The following is a 23,567-nucleotide window of genomic DNA, read 5'->3' on the forward strand; positions in this document are numbered from 1 at the left end:
GCAGGACAGACCTGAGCCAGACATCGGACCAGAGCATCCAGCGCTGGCACCAGGGCTGCAGCTCACAGCTGACCTTGCCGCATCTGCTCCAGTCAAACGGCTCTGAGCTTTTTGCCCCAGACTCCGCGCCTGCCTCAGGCCCCAGGCGCTAGCTGGAGACCTGCCAAGGAGAGGGGCTGCCTGTTTGAATCACGAGCCAGAACCGGGTAAGCATCACCTTTAATAAGCCTTTCCCCTCCATCAGGCACCCTGATTTTTTTTAGCTACGGTCTTGTGAGACGGAAGGCTGCTTGGAGCCGAGCCAGCACCGGGGAAACCACCATTTCAAGGTCCTGCAAAGGAGCCTGTAAGAGCAGAAGGGAGCTTTGGTCGGGCATGCGGGGGGTGATGCAAAGAGCAGGCTGTTCGCTAGGAAGCCGCTGCCGCTTGCCAGGAGGCGGTGGGGGAGGAGGCAGCAGATGTCCACAGACAGCATTTGCCGAGAGCCTGCAGCGTTCCAGCCCAGCACGGGGAGGAAGGCAGCGGCTGGTGCCACTGCTGCTGCATTGTAACTGAACAGGACAAACATGACAGAGTCTGCCGAGAAAGCTTACGTTGCCTTTCCCTCTGATAACCGCTACTTCAGCGATGGGAAGTGGGAGTCCCAGGACCCTGGCTGGGGGTCAGAGAAAGACCTTAGGATGACTGTCAAGAGACCTCAAATGTAGGAGGAAAAAGCCCTGCCATGAAGACTGCAAGACCCTTCTTCCCTGGGAAGCAGCGATGGCTGCAAACCCCAGCGCAGCCATCGTGCTGGGGCTGAGTCTGGCTACAGGGCCCTGGGCCAAGGCAGCGTGCTACAGCCCACAAGCTGCCTTTATCCCTGGCATAGGCGACAGCTGGGCACTGACAGCCAGAGCCCGGGCAAGTGCCTGAGGCTGGATGCACAGCACATTCCCAGCAGAAAGAGGAAGATAGCCCAGGAGCTCTGGCTGCAGCCTCCCTCTTTGGGCACTGGAGCACCGGTGCAGCGGAGCCAAAAGGGGAGAGACACCCCACCCCACCCCCCCACTGAGAAGGGTCCACGTTCCCCCCCTCGGTTTGTGAACAGAGGGCACAGAACAGGGCCACCGGCACTGTGGCAGGCAGCCAGTGAGCCCAAGCCCAGCTGCGCTGCTTTCAGTGCGAGCGCGAGGTGCCGGCGTGGCTCCGAGGCAGCCCACATGGTTGTTGTTTCCTGCCTCTGGGCAGGGGAGGTTGGCTTCCTCCCCACCCCACAGCAGTGAGGCCGACAAGGGGAGCTCTGCATCCAGCAGCTACCCCGCAACCACCCTTCTCCCATAGGTTTTGTCCTGCATCTGGGATGCGGCAAGCCAGGCAGTGTCGGTCTGACGAGACGTATGGTGGTGGGGAGCAGCACCTTAGAGAATTGGTCCTGTGGCACTGGGATACCCGAGGGCAGCAGCAGCTCCTAGGCGAGCCATCCTCCCGTCAGACAGCGTCCTGACCATCACCAGGGTCTACATGACACTCTCTCACTCACTCACTGCCCAGACTGTTCAAAAGGACCTTAAAATCCCCAGAAAAATCGGCACTTGCCTGTTTTGGATGGAAAGGAACTGATTTCAGCCAGAGGGGTCTTTGGCTCATTAAGCGATACCACCCTCAGGCTTGTTGTTCAGATCAAATCAAGCAGTTCCTGGGCTCCTCCTACAGCATACTGAGACGCAGTCTGGCACTTGGGTCCACTTGAGTCCTCTTAAAATAAAAATTAATTGATATGCAAATCAGACAAGGCAATAGACTAGTCTACTGGCCAAGGGCGATGCACAGATTCCCCGCTGTTTCACACTACAATCCCAACTCCCCCACACCTCTCCCCTCCTTCCCAAGCCCAGGGTCAGCCGTTAGGCCATGGCTCTCCAGGGCAGGGAGGACCCCGTGGACGCATGCCTTGCATGCAGAAGGGAGCCTGCATGGCATGTGTTCTTCTTGAGCCAGGTCTCAGCGCTGCCTCGTCCCCTCCCTGACCATCAGCATGTCACGTCTGGCAGGAGCACTGCTGGGCTCTCACCTCAAGCTGAGCCACTTGCACACGATCCGAGTTTGAGTCTGCTAAGTAGGACAACAGAGCTGCTCCGGGCACGTCAACGTCTGTGCCCAGTGGGGAGGCAAGGAGGTAGCAAGAGAAGTAAGAGCCTGGCCTCCTGGTGTGTTTGCTATTGGGATTCTTCTATCAATTGCCAAGAGAGATCAATTCTTTGCACGCTCCCAACAGCTTTTCCAAATGTACTGCAAACAGCAACCACAGCCATTGCACCACCCGCAGCCAGGAAGAGCCACAGATCAAACACTGAAACAGCAGCCGTCCAACATGCTCAGATCAGGTCTTGGAGGAAGGGCAATCCCAAAACATGCCATTACTCTTGGACATGCTCACCTCTCCTCTCTCCCCTTCCAACTAACCAACCATCAACTACAGCTACCCTCTTCTGCAATCTTGTTTCAACCTGAGGCTGGGCAAAGCAATTAACCTCTCCATCTGGTTGCAGCGAGATGAATACAAAGCTCGGCACCACCCAGACAGGGATCAGCAGCCCTGAGGGATGCCAACATCGTCCCTTTCCACTGAAAGGGCTCGGGGCATGGCACTGCCAGCATCAGCCTGAGAACTAGGAACTCCTAGGGTGGCTGGTTTGCTTCACTGGTGTTAAACCTACCCACTGCGGACCCCCAAGGGCCTGTAGGCTATTGCTGGGAGTTCTGGGGAAAGTACTTATGAAAGGCAGCCTATTGTTGCAACAGCCTTAGATTTGTTGCATAGGGGTCCATACCAGCATCAGAAAAATAACTGAGGCCCTTAAAGAAAGTCAAAACCCTACTAATATAAGTAATACATTTTAATTAGACTAGGACTTTGTGAAATTACTTTTGATTAAAAGGCATAATAAGCTAACCGATAAACGTTTACCACCAGTAGCTGAGTGTCTCTGAATATTTCGAAAGCACTATGCGGGCTGGGGAGCAGTCACTTACACGTAAGGTCCTGATCGCACAAACGCTCAGGTGGGTAAATCACTCTTCTCACTAAAATAACACACGCACCTGCAAAATCAGGGCTAAAATTACATATCTAGCAAAATATTTGTAAGTGGCAGGACACTTGTTTGCTGAAGTTCTGCTTAAGGCAAAGTAACTCCTTTTTTTACAAAACGTTTACAACTTCAACTCATGAAACTGACTTTGAACGAGCAAAACCAGGTTTGGCTTTTGGGAGGGTTTTTTGTTTGCTTGGTTTTGTTTTTTTTGAAACAGGCTCCAAAGCAGATTCAAACACTGAATACTTTTTTTTTTTTTAAAAGAGAGTGGGGAGCAAAACTCACGCTGCATTCTCCAATGGAGGTGGGCAACCTAGGCAGATCATTACTGAACGACTGACCTGTGGAAATGTTTTGGAAGGAAAGGTGCTACTGATTAAATCACAGCCATGCTGCTGCACTTCCCTGTTCTTCACTTGGGTTTGTACTGCTCTCACAGCAAAGACAACAAACAGGGCTTTGGACTTTTCTCTTGCAGCGTCGGGTTCATGTGAAACAGGATTCCCCACTGACAATTAGGAAACTAATTAAAGAGTACAAAAGACATCTACTTCAGCCGTTCTAAAACAGATATACGCAGATGGCATCACAGAAATAAACAATAACGAAAGGGTATTTAACTATTTTTTGAATACTTTTCCCAGCAGCTCCCCACGTGTTTTGAGCTCCAAGAACGAGCTGGGCCAGGGAAGCTCATCTCTGCGAGAAGCCAACAGGAGAGCCGCACTCATACTTCCCAGCAGCAGAGCAAAGGCGCTTGGCCTCCGCTGCCAAACGCAATCTCAGCTTCTGCCCATGAGCCCCGAGAAAGGAAAGGGGACATATCACTCATTTTCCAGGTGGAGGAGGGGATGCAGCCCCGGGAAGGTGCTTTCTCCTGCCCAACACAGCAGAAAGCTGGGGATGGGTGGAGTGACAAAAAAAAGGGAGAGGAGGGCACAGTTCTGGTGCCCACATCCCACTCCTAGGGCTGCCAGGCCTGCACAGGCTGCCAAATCAAATAGCTATCCGGAGCCGCGCTCCTGACAGGCGTAACAGGCAAAGCCCTCAAAGCAGGACCAGCGCGAGGCTCCCTCCACCCAGGGCCATCGCTGCCCATGTCTGATGCTCATCCACCGCGACTGGCAGCAGCTGATGCCTACGGATCGCCCAGAAACCTCGATCCCTCCCCGCTGGAGAAGCTCCACAGCTCCCCGAGCCGCTGCAGTTTTACAGGTTCCAACTAACACCCCCGCCCCGGTCCCTGCAGATGCCTTTTTACCACTGGAAAGGGATCTGGGACACTGTGAGGACAGGCGAGGCGGATGGCGAGGACCAGCCTGTACCTCCAATGCCTCTCTGGACAGAAGTGCTTGCCAGGAGATCAGTGCCACGATGGGTGGGCTCTGCTGAGGGAAACCAGACAAATGCAAGGGCAGACCTTCAGCACCTCCCCGAGGGGGTGTTTATCCAAAACTCAGGGCTCCTGGCTCCCTTCTCAGCACTGTCTTACCAAGACAAGGCAGCTTACCAAGTCACAGCTTACTTTGTGCCCCGGTTTCTCCTACTGTAACATGGTTGCTCAGCTGAAGGGGCAAATTACACAAGACTGTCCCTTTCGGGTCAAACATTGTGCTGGTGGCACCTGTGTTCCTACATCCCTGTGCCCACCAGCACCTTGCCCGGCCACTCTGCCGTCCCCCGTAACGGGGAGACCACCAGCCCAGCATCCAGTGGAGGTCCTTCCCACAAGCCTTGTGGACTGACATGCAACGCATCCACGTGCAGGAGCCTCCGCCTGCAACCACAGCAGAAATAAAACCACTACCATTCAGAAAAAGCATAATTAGCAAAGATTAAACACCCAGTAGCTATGCTGGCAGCTGAGAGGGAAGACGCAGACCACTACCTCCCTGTAGAAGAGGCGTTGCTGCTTCCCTGCGCCCATCGTGCACCCTCCAAAAGCCCTGTGGGTCTTGCCCTGTGCTGTGCCCAGCTCCAGCAGGAGGCACCGAGCCCGCTCGCCCCCCATCACTAGAAAGCCTATATACCGCAGTATACAAAATCCTTCCTGTCTTCTTTTCCAAACCCACCTCGCCCCCTCTCAACTGGGACCCCCTCATAAAAATAAGAAGAGACAGGCCTTTCCTGGCATTTCCTTTTTCTGAAAAGGCTGTAAAATTTTCCAAGCGTAGCCAGAGCCAGAGTAAAGTTTGTCAGGAGCTCAGCTCATTAGGCGGCTGCTCAAGGAGCCCCGCGGGAGGCGCAGGCTGCATAATTCAAAACAGCTTGGACCCTGGAAAAGAAAATAGAAGCCAGGCTGCAAGAGCAAGAGGGGGGCAGCTCCAGCTCCGGCGTAACCCCTGCTCTGGGAGAGCCCCATCTGCAGGGCTCGAGAGGAGCCCCGGCCCCAGCAGAGGTGCTGCGGCCAGGCCAAGAGGAGCTGGCACCAGGCGGAGGAAATTCCAAGCCTGTTGCTTCTGGCAGCCGTGCCGAGCCCTGGCTAGGACCTCGGCAACCTGGAAACCGGCTACTCAGCAATTTTCTTGCCATCCAGAGGGCTTGTTCTGAACCACAGTTTCACTTCCCCCTCCCTGCATCGCAGCCCAAGAGGCAGGGAACACCAGAAGCAAAAAAAAGTTTGCTCAAAAGCTGTCGTGACCGAGGCCCCCCCAAACTGCTCTGCCCTGGGACGGGAGTCTGGAGCTGCTGCCGTTCCCCCCGTTGCATCTGGGGGCGGGGAGAGCAGAGGAAACTTGCTTGGACCAGCCCTAGGTCTCCCCGGTTCCTTTTGCTCCTTGCCAGAGAAAAGTTCAAACAAGGCTGCACAGAGGCAGGACACAGGCAGCTTTCAGCCCAGCCTAACTGCCGTGCTTGAGGCTCGCCTGTGGCTGGACCCACTCCGTTCAGGCCCTGTCTGGCCCGATCCTCTGCTGCAGACCAGTGCTGGAACGAATCCTGCCGAGGAAGTGGCGAAAGCTCCAGTGCTGCAGGGGTTTCCACAGCCTTGGCCAGCTTGCTGTCGGGAAGAGTCGCCCAGAGATGCAGCCCCTGCTCTCAGTTACTGCCCTTCGGAGCTCCAGCTCCTCGCTGCCCTGAGCCTGCAGACCGACAGGGCTGCAGCAGACCTACAGCGTGGCTACTCAGGACCCTTGCAACTGCCTTTTTATAAGCCAGCAACCTCTACCGATTGCAGCCTCACACTGTGCCTTTCCCAAGAAGCCAGGAGCCCAGCACCGCGTAACAACAGAACGAAGCAACAATCATTCCACCCACTGCTGAAACCCCTTCCCATCTGAAGGGGAGCACAACTGTTCACTGATACACAGCTATTTAGCAGGACCTTTCTTCCAAAGAGGATATTGAGAATATATTTTCTATTAGGAAGACTGCAATGCTCCAGAGAGTCCCTGCCTGCAGAACCAGGCAACAGATGCACACCCGATCATACAGTTACCAAGCCCTGAGTGGCATGTCAAGGAAGACCGTCCACGAAGCCAACTTCAGGAGAGGACACGTTGCAAGCAGAGAGAAACAGCTTCCCTTAACTTAAAGCCTTAAGAGAAACCTGGGTACAGCCCTCCGAACAAGGGTACAGCATTCTGGGAGAACAGCATTTCTCTGCAGAGCGCACATCGGATGAGGACCACGGCGCTCCTTGGAGAACCAGATGCTCGACTCGCTAGCCAAGGACATGGTTTGCGACTTCTGCTATAGCCACACCAGTTGCAGCTTTCCAACTTACAGTTTTCTCAGCTGGACAAATCCTGGAGATGAGACACGCGGGGACTGGAAAGCTCACAGACGCACCGAGCATTGAGAATACTTCACGAGAGAAGCTCCTGACATCCAGCTTCTCAGAGGGCTGGAAAAGCCCCCTTATGCCTGGACTCGAATAGGAGGCTGGGACCCAAAGAGGCAGCTGAGGAGTGGAGCGATGAGCAGGAATCGGGAATCCTGGCTTCTGTCCCTAGCTCTGCCCCATATTCCCTTCCTGTCTTTGGTTAAGTCATTTCCTTTCACTTTTCCTCCCAGTCTCTATTTCAGAGGTGAAAAAACCTTGCTTCTGCAGAGCGCTCGAAACCTCCTCTGGCCGGTGACAGTGCAGAACATTGCTGCTACCAGCGGCTGCAAGACACCCAAGTGTGCAGGAGCCACGCTGCTCGCACAGACCCCAGCAGAGCCTGGCACTTCCTGTGCTTACATTTCGAGAAGCACAGAGTCTGTAAACAGTTGGTGCCGCGGAGCATCTTCTACGCAAACCATATCCTGGCCTGTTCCTCTCCTCGGCCACCACATTAAGCAGCTGAGCAAGGAAAAGGAAAGCTACTCAGCTGAGCCATGACAGAAGGAGCAGTGCAACCGCACACAGCATTGCTCTGGACAGCCCGCCTGCAAGGAGGTGGCCCTCAAACCAGTAGTAGCAAGGATGGATGAGGGAAGATACTGCAAGGAGAGAAGCAGGGTTAAAAGGGGGGAAAAAAAAAAAAACAACCCCAAAAACCAACCCAACCAGTAGCCCGAAGAGGCAGGCTGGAGCAGAGGTGCTTGAGGAGCGCAGCCCTCCTGCTCCCTAGCAGATCCGTCCTGCGGCCTCCCACATACTTCAGGGAGAGGGAAGACCAGTAGGCATAGGCAGGAACAAGGAGCGCTCTGTGGTTTTGCTCAGTATTTCAGGCCATCTCTCACACAGGAGGAGCTCTGCTTTGCTTTCCAAGTCTCGCCCTCTCTGGCACGGATCACAAACCTGGCTTCTGGCCCAGGACTTGGCTCCAGCAGAGCTCCTCACCAAACAGGGTGACGCCCCACCTCTGGGCACAGCGCATAGCCCGGTCTTAAAGCCATCTTGAGGCTATTACCCCAGCATCAGAAGAGGCTCCCCACCATCCCCTAGCTGGGATTCAAGGCATCTTGAGTCGCAGCTGAAAAAAAACAAACCCCAAACCTAGCTCCTACTCTTGGTGGAAGCAAAACCCAGCGACAAAGCACCATCTTCTCTAGCAGCTCCAGCCAAAACTGGCAGACAATCTGCCCGCATCGGGGAAGTGCAGTCTCCCAAAGATGCCCAGGCACGGCTAGCACGTTCCTCTGCCTGCAGCTGCCCAGAAAGATGCAGCAGAACAAGATGCCAGGTGAAGGCGCTGCCCTTCCATCACTGGCAGCGTGGAGGGGCTGGAAACCACTGCCTGATACACCCATCTGGCAATCCAGCAAGGACACTGGGATACAGGGGAGCCACTTGTGGCAAGACACCAGTAGCTGCCAAAGCACTGGCCCATCTCTCCAGAAAGAGCTGAGCAAGTGGGAAGCAGGCCTCATCCCGCTGGCTGCGCCCAGCCTGGACAGGCACCCAGCGAGAGCAGAACAGGTTCCCACTCGACTCTTCAGGGTGCTGCAACCCATCATCCTCGCGCCACTTTCTCCAGTGGAGGGTCACAGCTGTCATCAAGGCAACCCTGCCCATCAGGGAGCTCTGTCTCCAATGGCCCGTCCCATGCCCTGGAAGAGGGGCAGCAGGAGCACAAGGTGGGAAGGGAGGTCCGGGTCCAAGCAAGTGGGACTCGGAGCCGGTCAGGATGCCCAACAGCAGCACACCCATTTCCAAGGCTCGGTTGCAGGCTTTGGAGAGCCATGCCGAGGTGTCCTGTGCTCCCTTCTCCTGCCGCACCAGGGACCAGGCTGCCCAGGGCACCGACAAGCACAGCTCTGCTCGCCAAGGACACGGGGAGCGCCCAGGGCTCCTGGCAAGCCACCCCTCCGTAGCGTGGCTCTCCCTTAAATCAAAAGCGGGTGCCAGCGACACTGACTGCTTCCTCTACGCTGGCTCCTGCTGAGTACAGCCCTGTAGCAACTGCAAACACCACCATGAATTGGTCCCAATTAGAACAAAATCCATCACCCTCTCCACCTATAAGTTTCAAAGAAAATCAGGTAGGAAGAAAACAAAACCAGCTCCCCATTCCCAGGAAGGGCCTGGTGCCAAGCAGATGACCTGGAACAGGCACCACGGAAGGAGGAAGGGTGCCTCTCATCCACACCACGTGGTTTGGCTGGTGCTGCCTCCCGGGGAGAGGCCGAGGAAGGGCAAAATACAGCAACAGAAACCATCCCCGCCAACCTCCGGTAACAGTTCCTGGGTCCCTTCCACTCGGGGCTGCCAGGGGTGGTGCTCACAGAAGGGAAGCCAAACCAGAGGAGCAAAGACCGACCTGCCGGAAAGTAGCACACAACTTTGAAACAGAAGTCGGGAAGAACTGAGGAATATCATTTCGGCCATCCTCACCCCCCCACGCTGCACAGAGCTACTGGAAACGCACAACTGAGAAGCAAAGCAGCTGCAATGCTTCCTAGATCCCTTGCTCCAAGACGGGTGTATTTTTCCGCAGCTTCAGCACTACAAGAAGCCTCGTAGGGTAGTTTTAATCTCATGGAGATCAATCACATAAAGTCAGTATCCAAAGCTCCCGCACCCCCTGGAAACACGGAACCACACACGAGATCACCAGAAAACGCATTTGCCAGTCAACATCTTCCTGGGAGGAAAGGAGAGCCAAGTGACACTGAGTCCTGACCTGCATTAGATTTTGATTTGCCAGAAGAGTCATGCTAGCAATCCTCCTAGCACTTCGCTGATGCAGCTTAAGTAACACTGACAAAATATTGCTGCATCTGTACATCATATCGCTATAATATCTCTCTCCTTCATTATATTGTATATCCATGCATCTACGCACCACGTTTCCTGTTAAAAATGCCGAAAGTAGTCACAAACGCAGCACAACTCTCCTATGCTCCCCCTCGTCCAGGGCACTGGCGCGACACTGGGTCTTTGCCAAAAGAGCAACAGCACAAGGAAAATGACATTTGCAGGGCAAGCTCTGTGCTTCTGCTCAGCTAAGGCTATGGGGGACGGCCGGCATCCCTGGGAGGAGGCAGCAACAGTAGCTCAGGAGCAGGCTCACAGGTGGAGCAGACCCCTGATGCATTCTCAGACAGGAACAGCGAACTCGTGCTTTTCCACAGGGGACTTACTCCCCCGGAAGAGGCCTGCTTGGGAGATCCGTCAGTCAGGGTATTTAAAACTGGATGGAGCCCTAAGGAATTAAGAGCTGGAAGCCAGCCTGTGCCATCCCCAGGAAACGGCTAGACCCGAGCAGCTTAAAACCCATTTGTAGCAGCTGGAATACACAACTAGTGCCAGCAAGAGCACATCTGGGCCTTGGGGGGACACAGACACATCCTCAAGTGCTCCAGTGGCTAAAAACTTTCACTCTTAGCAGCAGCCGAGCCTGACGCAATCACCTGAGACAGTGCAAAGAAACAAAGGCTGTCCTGACATCAACGCTGAACTGGACACTGTACCAAGAAGAGATGGGGCACGGAAAACAATCCCAGGACCCATCTTTTACTCGAGAGACTGCAACCAGCTGAAGACAACCGGGGTAAGCCACGAAGAGTGACGCCTCTACAGCAGTAAGGAACAGCCACTGGTTGGGACACAGCTGATGCTCTCCGCAGAGGGAACCAAGAGCCTCCTCTCTAGCTACCGCTCCCTTCCGCACCCCTCCACACAGCAAGCGCTGCTGGGAGGGAGAGTGCTCACAGCGTTTCAGCAGGAAAGAACAGCAGCAGTGAGAAGGAACAGCAAAGTTGTTTTCCCCCCAAAACAGCAAGTACGGAGGACATGATGCCAGCTGGGTTGACAGAAAAGTCAAAGGCTGAGTTGAGCTTGGACCTTAGGGACTCCAAGCCAGCACAAGCAAGGTCCACAGCTCTACGGGCTTGAGTTAGCCTGGAGCTGAAGTGCAACTCCAGCGCATCCTCAGCAGCTGCCCTGGAGCAGCGTAGCCCAGCGAGCTCAGTACTTCCAGCTTTGTGATGGCCCAGTTGCTTCACGCAGCAGTCTGTCCCCTCTGTTGCACAGTGGCCAGGGAGCCACCTTCCAACAGCAACATGACGAGATGCAAAAGGTGGAGGCCTTTAAAGTACAAAACATAACTATTTTACTTTCTTCAACTGAACAACTGTTCAAGTTTCTGAGTAAGCTTTCCTTTAGCAGCTGCCTTTTTTTTTTTTTCCTCTTCTCTTCCAGTGGGGGAGGTCTAGAAAGAGGAAAGGGACTTTCAGGGGCAGGGAGACGTAGTAACACCTACAACATAGCACCGCAGAAAATACCAAACACCACAAAAAGGATTTCCTAGGTAATGCAGATACAGATCAGGGTGGTGGGGAGGCACTGATCATACCATCTGCCCAGCTAAAATGTCAAGACGCACGTTAAGAATCAGACAAAAAGGTTCTAGAGCATTTTGGGCGTGAATGCTCTGGAAAGAATCCCCGATGGAGTAGACAATTGCTGTAGAGAGAGTACACTGATATGCTCATCTTTCTACCAAGGAAAAAGAGAATCAGGCAACAATGTCGACCTGGTGATTTTTGCACTAGTACCAGCCTTGGGTGTGTATTACATACCCACGTGTGGCGGCAGCCAGCGTTATCGCAGACACCGGAGTCAAAGGACGTCTTGCTTCAGCACTGACACAGACTCGCCATGCGACCTTGGGCAAATCGCTTCCTCCGTGACTCACTTTTCCTAGCCGCCAAAATAGCAAAACAAGGCGCACATACGTCCCTTTGCAGAGAGCTGACAACTGACGGATGGAAGGAGCTGCATGTTGTTACCGCGTGCCTGGCATGAAACAGTGTTTGGGCAGGATAACGAGCAGTAACCACGCGGATCCCGCAGGTCAAGAGCACGCAGCTAAGTCTCCTGTAGCACCGCTCTGCGGGGTGCCCCGCAGCCAAAGGTGTGCAGTTGTCCTCCGTGCCACACTGTTGGCAGCCCTCTGCCTCGCACAGCCAGGACACAACCGTATGACACCGCAGCCCGACACCCTGTCAAACAGCACTGCCCCCAAGGCGCGCAGACGCCGCACACAACACCACAACAGCCTGCCCTGTCATGTAGCATTACTTATGTGTTCAGATATGCATCCTTCTCACATTTCTACTCCAGCAAGTGGTTGCTAGCAGAGCAGGGCTAGGACAAGTTCACCACCTGCTAAAGACACGTCCCTAATACAATGCAGGAAAGGTTTTGTTACGTCGGTTCCTTTCTGCACGCAAGGAAAGCGTTTCCCCCCCTTTTTCCTCCAAGCCGACCACACTCCTGGTTTACCTCAAAAGGAAACAGAAGCCCATCGAGTAGGACGCTGCAAAGAAAGGGGAGAGCTCTCCCCTGACATCTAGGACGGGCTCCGACAGGAGCGTTTATTTAAACCCCACGTGAAATGCAGCGAGTCCGGATACAGGAATCCCAGTTCCAATCCTCCCTGGGGTTTTAACAGCACCGATAATGTCTTACAAAATCCAGAGCAGCCCAGGTAAAACCAGGTGCAGCGCGAGTAAGTTCTTTGCATCTAGAGCGGAGCCCCACTTGAGGCTCTTTAGTCCTCGAGGAATTACCAGCGGCCACCGCGATGGGTTACAAGGACCCGGGAAGAACGGTCCCCAAAACGTAAGAGCAAAGTGGGAAGGGCCACGCGGACCAGGGGCGACGTCCAAGACGTGCCCGAGAAGAGCGGGAGCGTTGACGGCACATCCCCGGCCAGCCCACGCAGCCAGCCCGCCTCCCCGGCCCGGACTGTCCACACCAACAGCGGGCTGGAGCACCGGGCGCGGGAGGCACGGACCCGCCGGGGAAGCGCCGCGCAGGCCGAGCCGGGGCCAGCGCTGTCTCCCCGCCAAGTTCTAGCCGCCCCCACCCCCAGACCATGCCGCCCCCTGGGAGTTGTAGTACGGCGGCTCGCCGCTCCCCGGGGCGGGCTCGGACCGCGGCTCCCGGCGGCCCCCCGCGCACCGGGGTGCGCCCGGATGACAGCCCCGAGGCGGGCCCGGCCGCCGCCGGCTGCGCGGAGCCCCGGCCCCCCGGCGCGGAACAACGGGGCGGCGGCCGCCTGGGCCCGGCGGGGCACTCACCTCGGCGGCGGCGGCGCGGCTCAGGGCAGGCCGGGCGAGCCCGCCGGGGCGGCGCGGCGCGGCTCCGCGGGCTGCTGAGGGCCGGCCGGCGGCGCGGGGCCGGCGGCGCGGACCGCGCTCATGGCTCGGCCGCCCGCCGCGGGGCGCGGGGCCGGGGCCGGGGCCGGCGCTGCCGGCGGAGCCCCCCGCCCCGCTGCACCGCTCCTTCCGCCGGCGCCGCCGGCGGCTCCAGCCCGCGCCCGCCGGCGGGGGTGGGCGTCCGGCCGCGGCGGGCCCCGGCTGCCCGCCCGGCCCCGGGCCGCGGGCGGCTTCCCCGCGCTGCGGCGGGCGGCCGGGCGCGGGCGGCGGGCTGCGGTGCCGGCGGGCGCGGCGGCCCGGGCGCGGGCGGGGACGCCGTGGCGAGGGGCGAGGCGCTGCGTGCCGAGTGCTCCTTTCTCCGCCGGAGCCTGAATAATCATTTGGAGAAACAGGATCATTCACTTTCCTCCGAGCGCGGAGCCAGGCGCTGCCCTGTCAAAATAAAAGCCCCGCGCGCTGATTAACCGCTTCCTCGTCGCAGGCGCTCCGCCGGCCGCCCAGCGGCCTGCCGGGGACCAGCACCGCGCCGGGCGGGGGCCGGGGGGCGCCCCCCGCCCCCGGGGCGGCCGGCAGCACCCGCTCGGAAACGGCGCCCGGCCTGGGGTCGCCTGCGGCCGCCTAAGGGGAGACATCGTCTCCCTGCGAGCGACCGTCCAGGTACATGAGACGTTGCACGGCCAGCCGCCTCACACACGTACGACTGCAGACAGGTCCCAGCATCACCTGCCCACAGCGGTACCGCATCCCAGACCTCCCCCTGACAGCATCGAGGCTTCTCCTACTGCAGAGTGTCTCTCTGCCCTGCTTTATCACCCAAAACATCAGCCCTCTCTGCTCCACCAGTATGCTTGGGATGCGCAAGCCTCCGATTCCAGCTGTGCTGAGGGGCGAGCCCTGCTGTGCTGGGGAGACCCCACACCTGAGGCCGTCTCTGCCGTGTCTCCCAGACCCTATGCACAAGACGCACACGGGCTGGCCCCAGCACCTGGGAAGGGCAGCGTGCGACTGTCTTCACCAACAAGTTTTCCATGTGTTAACCACCCTCCTCCCCTGAGCAACAGCCTCGTACACCCAGGAAATTGAGAGTCTCCCTTCCAAACTAGTCAAGGGCCAAGAGAGAGCCATCCGTGACTGTGACTCCAGCCTGCCCTGGGAAGAATTGGGACCAGCCACCCAGAAGCTTCTGACACGTTCTACCTCTGTGGGATGCAGAGGATACTGGGATACAGGGTCAGAAGGATCAGCCTCGTCCTGTTGTGCTTTTGCGGATGAGGACGTCTGGAGTACGTGGGAGCCGGGTCCCAAGCCACCTCCAGGGCTCTGGGACTTGTTCATTCCCATCGCCTCTCCGGAACGCCAGCCCCAAGCTCAGACTTACAGTTACACTGGGGGGGGGGGGGTGTGTGACAGGAGCGGGAAGAGGCAAGATGAGACCCAAGGAGCAGAGGGAGGAAGGAGAGGAGATGAGATGGCTGGGGATAGCTGGGTGCAGGCTCAGGTGGAAATAACATCCATCTCAAATGCTTCAGCTGGGTGGCAGGAGCACAGCCCTCCACGGGCCTTGGGAGCTGCGGCCCGAGCAGAGGCTGCTGCTGCTGCTACAGGCACGCAGGATACAGCTGAGAGAGGACACAGCTGGCTCACTGGCTGCCTGTGCTCTGTGCCTGCTCCCTCCCCCCTCGCAGGCAGAAGGGAGCAGCACAAGTGCACACACACATCGGGCTATTAAGCCAGTCCACCCGCTTCTGGATGATGCCACCAGCATCCTAACCAGGATGTGTCACCTTCCTGTCGGCAGTGCACTAACTGCTCGGGGGTGGGCTGGGAAGGGAGGGCTGGAGGCAGGGACCACTTGGCAGCATCTCCGAGCACTGCAGAGCTAAAGGGGATCCAGGGACGAGCGACCCACCTCCGCTGATGGGAAGCGGCAGCCCCGATTGAAAATGAGCACACGCCTTGCCCTCCCGCTCTCCGCCTGCGCGCATATCCGCAGCCGCCACCAGGGCTGGAACCCCCGTCACTCGCCCTCCCCCGGCTCGGGGCGAGGAAGCCAGCCTGCCCCTGGGAAGCAGAGGCAGGAGAAGAGGCGGCGGGCGGCAGAGACGGGGGGGACCCCCCCAAACCCGGGGCGCCGCGGCGGGAGGGCGGGCAGGGCGCGCGGCAGCGCCCCCTGCCGAGGAGCGGGGCGGGCTCCCGGCGGGGCGGGGCAGCGCGCGCCTCGTCCCGCCCCGCCCCGCGCGGGCAGCGCGCGGGCAGCGGAGGCAGCGGGGGGCGGGCGGCTGAGCTCCCCCTGCAGAGGCAGCGCCGCTGCCCCCCCCTTCCCCAGCGGGGCAGGCAGCGGGCGATGCTGCGGCAGGGCCAAGCGCAGAACTCGGCCAAGCAGAGAGCAGCCCGAGGGAGGGCAGAAGCGCGCTGGCTGCTCCCAAACCCAAACAGAAAGGATGGGACGTACGTCTTTGAGGCGCCTCTCTGCCCCTGGCACAGGGTGGCTTCGCCCATCTGCAGCATTGCCTAGGGAAAGCAGCCGAGGCTGGAGCAGAGAGAAGGGACAGCGTGCAGATGCCCTGGGTTTTCCCTCAGGGGACAGCTGGCTGCGCGGGCGGCTGGTCACTAGGGTCCCCTTTGCAAAAAGCAGCATCGAGTGTCATTTGCTTATACCAGCCACCCAAGGATACCCTGATGTGCCCCTCCCAGGGACTGGCGAGCAGTGAGGCCATACATCTCCCTGCCTCTCTGGTGAGCTCCCAAGCGCCTCATCAGCAAGCAGTGACATATTTTCACGCTTTCATCCTTCCCAGTAGCTGCACCGGGCTCGTGTCCCTGCAGACGGCATGCACAGGCACAGCGGGTGAAAGACAGTGCCCAACCACCTCTATCTGGCACAACAGCTTGGTGCCAGGGGCAGACTGGCAGCTCCTTCCCTCCAGCTACATCTGGTGCAGAGGGGACGTGTGGAGCCACCTGTCCTCCAGGCCCTCTGGCTGCCTCTCCCTCCTGCTCCTTCCCTTCCCCGCAGCCTCCTGGGTGTTCTACATCACAGCCCCTTGCATCTCTCCCAGCCTGTGCACATGAAAGTGGCAGAGCGAGACTGGGAAAGGTCAGCGGGAGGACCAGCCGCTGCCGGCTCAGTGCTGAGCCTCTGTCTTTAATTAACATCTGCAGGGCTAGCTGCCCTCCCTACACTTGACTCCGACTCCCAGTTTCCCCTTCCCTCCTCTATCATTACGCCCACGCTAGGAGAGACAGGGAGGGGAGGAGACAGGGAAGCAGAGTCCTTGGAGCTCCTCAGAGCCTCCCTCTGCCAACACCAACACCACCACCATGGCAGCAGCTCATCCCAGGAGCTGTGTGGTACATCAGCACGTTAGCGAGCCCCTGGCCGAGATGCCCAGATTGGCTGTTACCTGCCCCTCCCATGCACGGAGCTTTCCTGCCTTTGGGCCACAAAACATACACCCAGGAAATCAAGAGTCTCCCTTCCAAACTAGTCAAGGGCCAAGAGAGAGCCATCCGTGACCATGACTCCAGCCTGCCCTGGGAAGAATTGGGACCAGCCACCCAGAAGCTTCTGACACGTTCTACTTCTGTGGGATGCAGAGGATACTGGGATACAGGGTCAGAAGGATCAGCCTCGTCCAGTCGTGCTTTTGCGGATGAGGATGTCTGGAGTACGTGAGAGCCGGGTCCCAAGCCACCTCCAGGGCTCTGGGACTTGTTCGTTCCCATCGCCTCTCCGGAACGCCAGCCTGAAGCTCAGACCTTCGCAAGACCCCTGTGGGCAAGGCCCTCATTACACTTATGAATATGATTAATTAGGTCCAATTAACTATACTGGAATTAATGATGTGACTCACGGTTAGCTGGAGCTGCCTCTTTGCAAAGCGTTTCCCCAGTGGCTCGCTCCAGTCCCAGACCAACCCCCAGCAGCGGCCCCGGAGATGGAAGAGCACAGATGAATCAGGATGAAGGAAACAAGCCTGGGGCTGCAAAATGCCCGTTTTGGGGACAGCCCTCTGCTTTGCTGATCCACGTAGGTACAGAACAGGAAGCTGGTGGCAGCTCCAGCATTAAATCCACAGACCTGGCACACAGACTCATCCCTTGTTCCCCCAGAAAGGCAAAGGTCCAACGAGGAGATGGAAGAGGCTACATTACTGCTGCAGACGTAGACTCTGGCCTAAAAACACCTTTTCAGCTCTCCCCATGCTACCCTCAGTCCTGCCCATCCCTACACAGACTCCTGGCCACAGTGCCCCCTTCTCCCCTCAGACACTGGCACGGATCCTATCCCACAGCCACGCAAGTCCCTGCCATGCCTCCATCTCTCTTGGGCTGCATCACAAGGTCTCAATCCCACTTCTGTTTTGATGTTTTACCACAAAGCTGTCGCTCAGGGAAAGGGGAAAAAAGCCAGCCCAGGAGAGGCTCCAGTCTGCGCCCAGCCCTGCAGCCAACCAGGGAAGAATGGGCTCCCTCATTCCGTGCTCACTGGAGTTTGAGCAGGGCAGCCGCCAGCAGCAGGCAGCTGCGAAGAGCCTGCGCTACCTCTGCCACCTCTGCAGCTGCCTAGGCAGCCTGTGCCGTTGGCCAGATGGACCTGGACAGAATCAGGAGTGCCCAGCTTGGCTTCTCTACTCCTTTCAAATGGGATCCCAGCCCATTTCGTTTGCACTAACTTACTAACCATCACATCTCCAGCAGGCCAAGGCCATTCACCCACCGCAGCCAGAAGAAACTGGGAAGTGCAAAGACAACACGTGAAGCGACCCAGCCAGCCAGCCAGGGTCTCCCACTCAGCATCCTCACGCCAGAGCTGGGCCCTGGCCCCCCTCCATACGCTGGGATTTTCCTATGCTGCAGTCCTAAAGGCAAAACACAGCCTGTGCTGGAGTACCGGAGGAGAATTTAATCAAGCCGAGCCGTCCTCTTCTCAAATGGAAATATGCTGCTGCAGCCACAGCACGGCTGACACACCATCGTCTAGCAAAGACAAACTCCTGACACGGTTCCAGGATTACAAAGACACCGAGGCTTAGGATCCTGCATGCCTTGCTATTCCTGCAACGTCAGATGCACTCGTAATGCCTGTACGGGTACAGGCACGACATAGCTCTTTGAGCCTTCTTTCCCTTCTTGTGACTCCCATGCGCTCTGAACACCAGCCTCATCCTCCCACCACCTCAGATGCTCACTGCAGCCCAGGGGAAGTCAGTGATGCTGCTGGGATTCTGGCACAGGAGATGAGCTTAACTCCTACTACAACAGCCTGGCCTGGGGCGGCCTCTGCTACGTGCTCTAGCTCTATTTGGGCTGCTTTTTGCACGGGGCCCTACGGAGACATTTGCTTTGCTGTCTCTGGTCTCGGTACATCGCTGCTGTCCAGAGCAGCCTCTGGCAATCGGCAAACCAAGAAAAGGCTGAGGTTTACTGGCGCTGGAGCTAGGAGGGAGCCCTGCCACCTGGTAGAGCCAGGAGAGCTGGAGCCCTGTCAGGCAGCCTGCGGGGCTGGGCAGCTGCCAGCAGGGCAGACCACCGAGCCTGCTACCAGCAACGCCTGCAGGGCGCAAAGGGTTAAGCCATTTAGCGAGGCCACCAGCGTGATAAATGCAGCCATCGGCAAAGCCAGCGCCTCCCACTGCCACCCAGGACTCGGGCTGGCTGGGGAGCGGGGAAGGTGGCTGGCAGCGGGGCGGGCAGGGAGGACTCTTATCCTGATACGGCGCCTTCCTCCCAAGTGCGGGTTTGGAAAAACTGAGCAGGCAGGGCTGGCTCTGCAATTGCAGCGCCTCGGTGACACAAAGCCAGCAGATCCCTCGCCGAAAAGGACCGGCAGGCAGGCAGGCAGCCGGGTGGGCTCGGCCCAGCGCCCTCCCTGCAGGGGGCGAGCCTGGCAGGGCACAGGCAGGAGGGAGCCGAGGGCGCAGGCACGAACGCGGCGCTCCCCCCCGCAGCAGCGAGACTTCTCTTCCCTGTGGCTTTCCCGGCCGGCTGCGCAGGCAGAAGCAGGCCCCGCGCGGGCTGCGGGGGATTGCGGGTCTGTGCAAACAGGCAGGCGGCTCTCCACGCTGCCTGGCTGCTGCAGTCGCATTCCTCAGCTCCCCCTCGGCGCCGAGACTGCGGACCGCTCTGCCAGCCTGCCCACAGCCCACTGACCGCGGGTGGCCTGCACCGCTCTGGTCCCTACCTGCCAAAGCAGACCCCCAGAGCAGCCTCAGCATGTACAACACATGCCGTACACAGGCAAATGCATGTCGCGGACGGGCAAATCTTCACGCATATACACCAGTGACGGGTGTCGGAGACGGTGTTGGGGCAGACATGCTTTCTGCAGGCGTGCATGAGCATGTGCAACCACAAACAGCAGGAAAGGAGCACAGCATACCGGTGCCAGCCCCAGAGCTACACTGCACACAGAGCACCAGCGAGCCTGTGGTGCATCATACCAGGGGATAACAAGATAGTCAAGGATGGTGCAAGAACAGCTTTTGCCATCCCTGTTACTACAGTCTTACAGTGAGGCAGAACTAGGAATGGGGTAATCCCTCCCTTTGATTTATTTACTCGGTGCCTTCATCTCCAGAGGACTCCTGGAAGCTTGGTCACTGCAGACACTCAAGCCCTGCGTCAGCGAGTCCCAGAGCAGAAATCAGGAGAGTTTTCAGGGAGGCCACAAGCCTGACAGAAATTCAATTTTATTCAGTGTCTCTATTAGTATTTGGGGTCACTCAAAATCACCACTCTGTAAATGGGGTCACAACAGGAAAAGTTAGCAAGCTGCTGCCTTGCGCCATCTGCCAGCACGACAAGGGCTTGTGTTGCTGTTAGCTTGGACTAGCACTTGCTACCCCCGTTCCCACACAGGCGGTCTCCATTCCCAAGACAGTCATGTGCATCTTGCTGCATGCAACGCCTCAATCACACAAATCTCTAGCTGGGGGGAAAGCCTCTCCCCCAGCATCCCAGGGGCAGACCTGTTCTGCAGAGCAGCAGGGCACATACCCTGGCACGCAGGGCTGACGTAGCCAGACTCACCTGCATCAACACATAGCTGCCTGGCCAGACCCATCTGTCCTGCGCGCTCTGGGGAGGGCGACTGTCTGAGTACAGCCACAGGCTCTACTTGCGTGTTCAGGCGCTGCTCCCACCTCTGCTCCCCTGGTTTTCACCCAGCTCTTGCTCATCCGCACCCCAGCCTCCCAAAACATACATGCATTTACACAGGTCTGATGGTACTTTCCTGCCAGAGGTGCCAAGCACCTCAGCTGACTGCCATGAGGACTCTACAGAATTTGGGACAAGGAAAAGGTCCTTCTTGCCAGGACCACCCCATCCCTGCCCAACTACTTGTCGCTTGCGTTTTTATTCAGTTTCCTCTCGTGCTCCAGATTTCTCCACCTCCCTTTGTGCTCTCCAACAGCGTGCCCTCTGCATCCACCCCTATGGACACGGAGGCACTATCAAACCCCAGCCCGCCTTCTCCACAGCGCACAGCAAAGTGAGCGCAGTGCTGGAGGCTGGCTGCCTCTCCCTGTGCTCCTCCCTCTCTCCAATGTCAGTGTTATTAAACATTCACGCTATTGCCTGCAGCGGGAAGACGGCTACAGAGGAACGTACGCAGAGGGTCAGCTTCTCCAGCCTTGGGAATGCTCGTGCGCCCCTCCGCTGTGTGGGCAGAGGGGTGAGGAGGACACAGGAGGGGAGCAAGAAAGATCCTCCCTTGGTGAAGAGGGCTGCTCTGCACGCACAAGCCGGCCTCACGCCACCTCCGACCCGCGGCCTGGGACACACTGGCTTGCGCGGGAGGTTGCAGGCAGGAAATGCCGGCGGGGCTGCCGGGGCGCAGCTCCGCGGGCAGGGCCCGGGGGCTCCGACAGAGCGAACCGGGCAGCGAGCCCCGGGCCGCCCCAGCCCAGGGGACGGCTCCCACGGAGGGCAGCGGGATCCATCCCCGGCGCCGGCGGCGCGGTTCGGGCCGGCTGCCCGCAGAGGCCGGCCGGGCAGCGCGGGGCGAGGCGGCGCGCGGCGCCCGCCGGCAGCGCGCGGGGCTGGCGCCGGAGCCCGGCGGCGCCACCTGGCGGGCGCGGTCGGCGCAGCGGCCGTGCCATCGCTCCCGGGAGCCGCGGGCAGCCGGAGCCACCGCGGGCAGCAGCCCGGGGGGCCTGCGGGCAGAGCGGCGCGGGCTCCCCCAGCAGAGAGGGAAGCCCCAGCGGCAGCCAGGCAGAGCACGCCGGACACGGCCCGGCCCTTCCCTGGGCACCCAGGGGCTCCCACCCCGGCGGTGCAGGGTCCTGCTCTCCTCCTCCACCCGGGGAAAGTGGGGTTGCTCTAATCGCAGCCCGATTTTCCCTCTGCACACCCGATGCTGAGATGCAGCACCAGCGCTGGGACGAGAAACACTAGAAAACACGTTGCCTTATCGTATTACCCTATTTTCTCTCTCAGATGATGCAAAGGAGATGCAGCTATCTTCTCCAGGGCTATGCATGACAGAATAGCAGCATGTGCACAGCAGAAGGGGACATTTTAATTAAGAGGAAAAGGAGAAACTGTGGCTCCAGCGAAAATGCCAAACGGAGCTTTAACATCCAGGCACAGAAGTGAGGAAATGCATTTCCGCAGCATGCACTACATCCTTGTCCCTGTGGTAGAATATGAAGAGCTAAATGAACCCTCCATCCCTACCAGCAGCAGTGGCTTACAGCTGGCACCTGAACCATTAAATCATGCCTTCCTACACAGACAGCCCTTCTCGAATAGCTGCGTAACAGGTACCTTAACGCACTTTACAACTGCCCTTTATACGACGTGGACACTGAGAACCAAGCATCAAAACCCTCTCCCAGGTGGCAGGCTACGTGAGGGGTTGCAGGAGATTTGCGTGTCTGGCAGTAAAGGCTGGCAGAGCCAGAAGACCAAATACAGGGGTTGGCCTGGCCACAGGTAACAAGGTCAGCCAGATGCTGAGCTGCTTGGCCAGGACAAAAGCAGAGGCAGGAACTGGGTTTAGACAGGTAGAGATGGAGGGAGGCTGCCAAAGCCCTGTTGGCTCTCCAGCAGTGTGACTAGACAGGGTGAGGAAGAGCGGAGGCCAGAGTGGTGATGCTGAAGCAGCCTAGCTGCTAGCCCCACTACACGTGGGACTGAGGAACAGAAGGAGAACCCTCCTAAGAAGGGGCTTGGGGAACCTCTCCCCTCTGCCACTGCCCCTTCATCCTTCAAATGCAACCTCCTGATTTAAGCAAACACATTTAAGCTGTACTTGAAAACACCAAGGCGCAGTTACTTAAGGAACTAAGAAGCCAACAAATGACAATTTGATAAGATGTAGTATCGCAATTGCTTGCAACTTTCTGTGCACACTCTTAATCTACCAGGCCAAAGCACAGTTTTCTTGGACAAAGTAAAAGGCAGCAAGAAGGTGACAGTGCAAGAGCCTGGAGCAGCATCTCCTCCCTTACTGTCTCTCAACTATACAGTAGTCACGACGCCAGCTTGGTCTTTGCAGAAACAGGCAGGAAAATCCCTCAGCTACAGTGAAGAGCACAGTATGTACCGCCCTGCTGCTGGCTTCACAGGCCACCAGAGACAACAGTGGGTGGACTCAAAGCAGGAAACACCCTTGGGGTGAGCGGGCAGACTTGTGGACAGTAGGTGTCCGGGACTCCCTTTCATAGCTGCAGGATGCAGAAAAGACGAAGCTAAAGACCACATAAGCAGAATTACTTCATCCAGTCTCTAACGGTCTTGCTGTATTTCCCCAATTCCTCCCTCTAACCACTGCCTTCATCCCAGTTATCAGAAGCCTTGCAAGCTTCCCCATCCTCTGACAGCCACAGCTCCATGTCCAAGCTGGAAAAGGGGAAAGAGACAGGGGGAAAGGGAAAAAGGAGTTTTTCCAGAAGCCAATGAAATGCAACTGTGAACATAGTTCCCATGGTAACAGCAGGATCCAGGGGAAGAAAAGGGAATGTAAATCGGATTATCAAAGGGATGAACAGGGAGGGACGAACGAACCAGTTGCATCTGCCAGCCCAGCCAGGCCGCTCAAACACCGCCTGCGCCATGTGCCCAAGTACCGAATCCCCCCCTCACCTTAACGCCTACCCAGAGAGCTCCCTGTGCAGCAGTTCGCTCTGCTCCAGAGTCACCTGGCGAGGCGAGGTCCCCGCAGCACAACAGGGCTCACGGAGGTCACTGAGGGAGTCCTATCGCCACAACTCCCAGCCCAGAAACTTTCCCCCGAGTGGAGCAGTCTCCCTATAATTGATGCAATATATTACTTTCACTGCCTGACATCTTAACCATAAATAAGGAGGAGGCTCAAAAATGCCCTGAACATTAAAAAAAAAAAGTCAAAGAGAAGTAACTCACGAGACCCAAGATTTATGCTCCTCCACCCACAGGGGAAACAGAGTACTCCTTCTGACATTCTAGCAAGGACTCGCACTTTGCGGA

The 23,567-nt window shown here is 57.8% G+C and overlaps 1 protein-coding gene across 3 annotated transcripts in view; it reads right to left on the reverse strand.

Annotated features, from left to right (window-relative positions):
* BCL9L (BCL9 like) overlaps positions 1-23,567 on the reverse strand; it is a 75,816-nt gene that overhangs the window by 39,891 nt on the left and 12,358 nt on the right. The window contains exon 1 of one of the 3 annotated variants that reach the window (XM_076358364.1): positions 13,035-13,075. The exons of the other annotated variants lie outside the window; for them this stretch is intronic. The gene's annotated coding sequence lies outside the window, so the exon portion shown is untranslated. Of the gene's footprint in view, positions 1-13,034; positions 13,076-23,567 lie in introns of those variants that run through there. 3 annotated transcript variants of the gene reach the window in all.

This window comes from Aptenodytes patagonicus, chromosome 23 (genome assembly GCF_965638725.1).
Source record: "Aptenodytes patagonicus chromosome 23, bAptPat1.pri.cur, whole genome shotgun sequence".
NCBI lineage: Eukaryota > Metazoa > Chordata > Aves > Sphenisciformes > Spheniscidae > Aptenodytes > Aptenodytes patagonicus.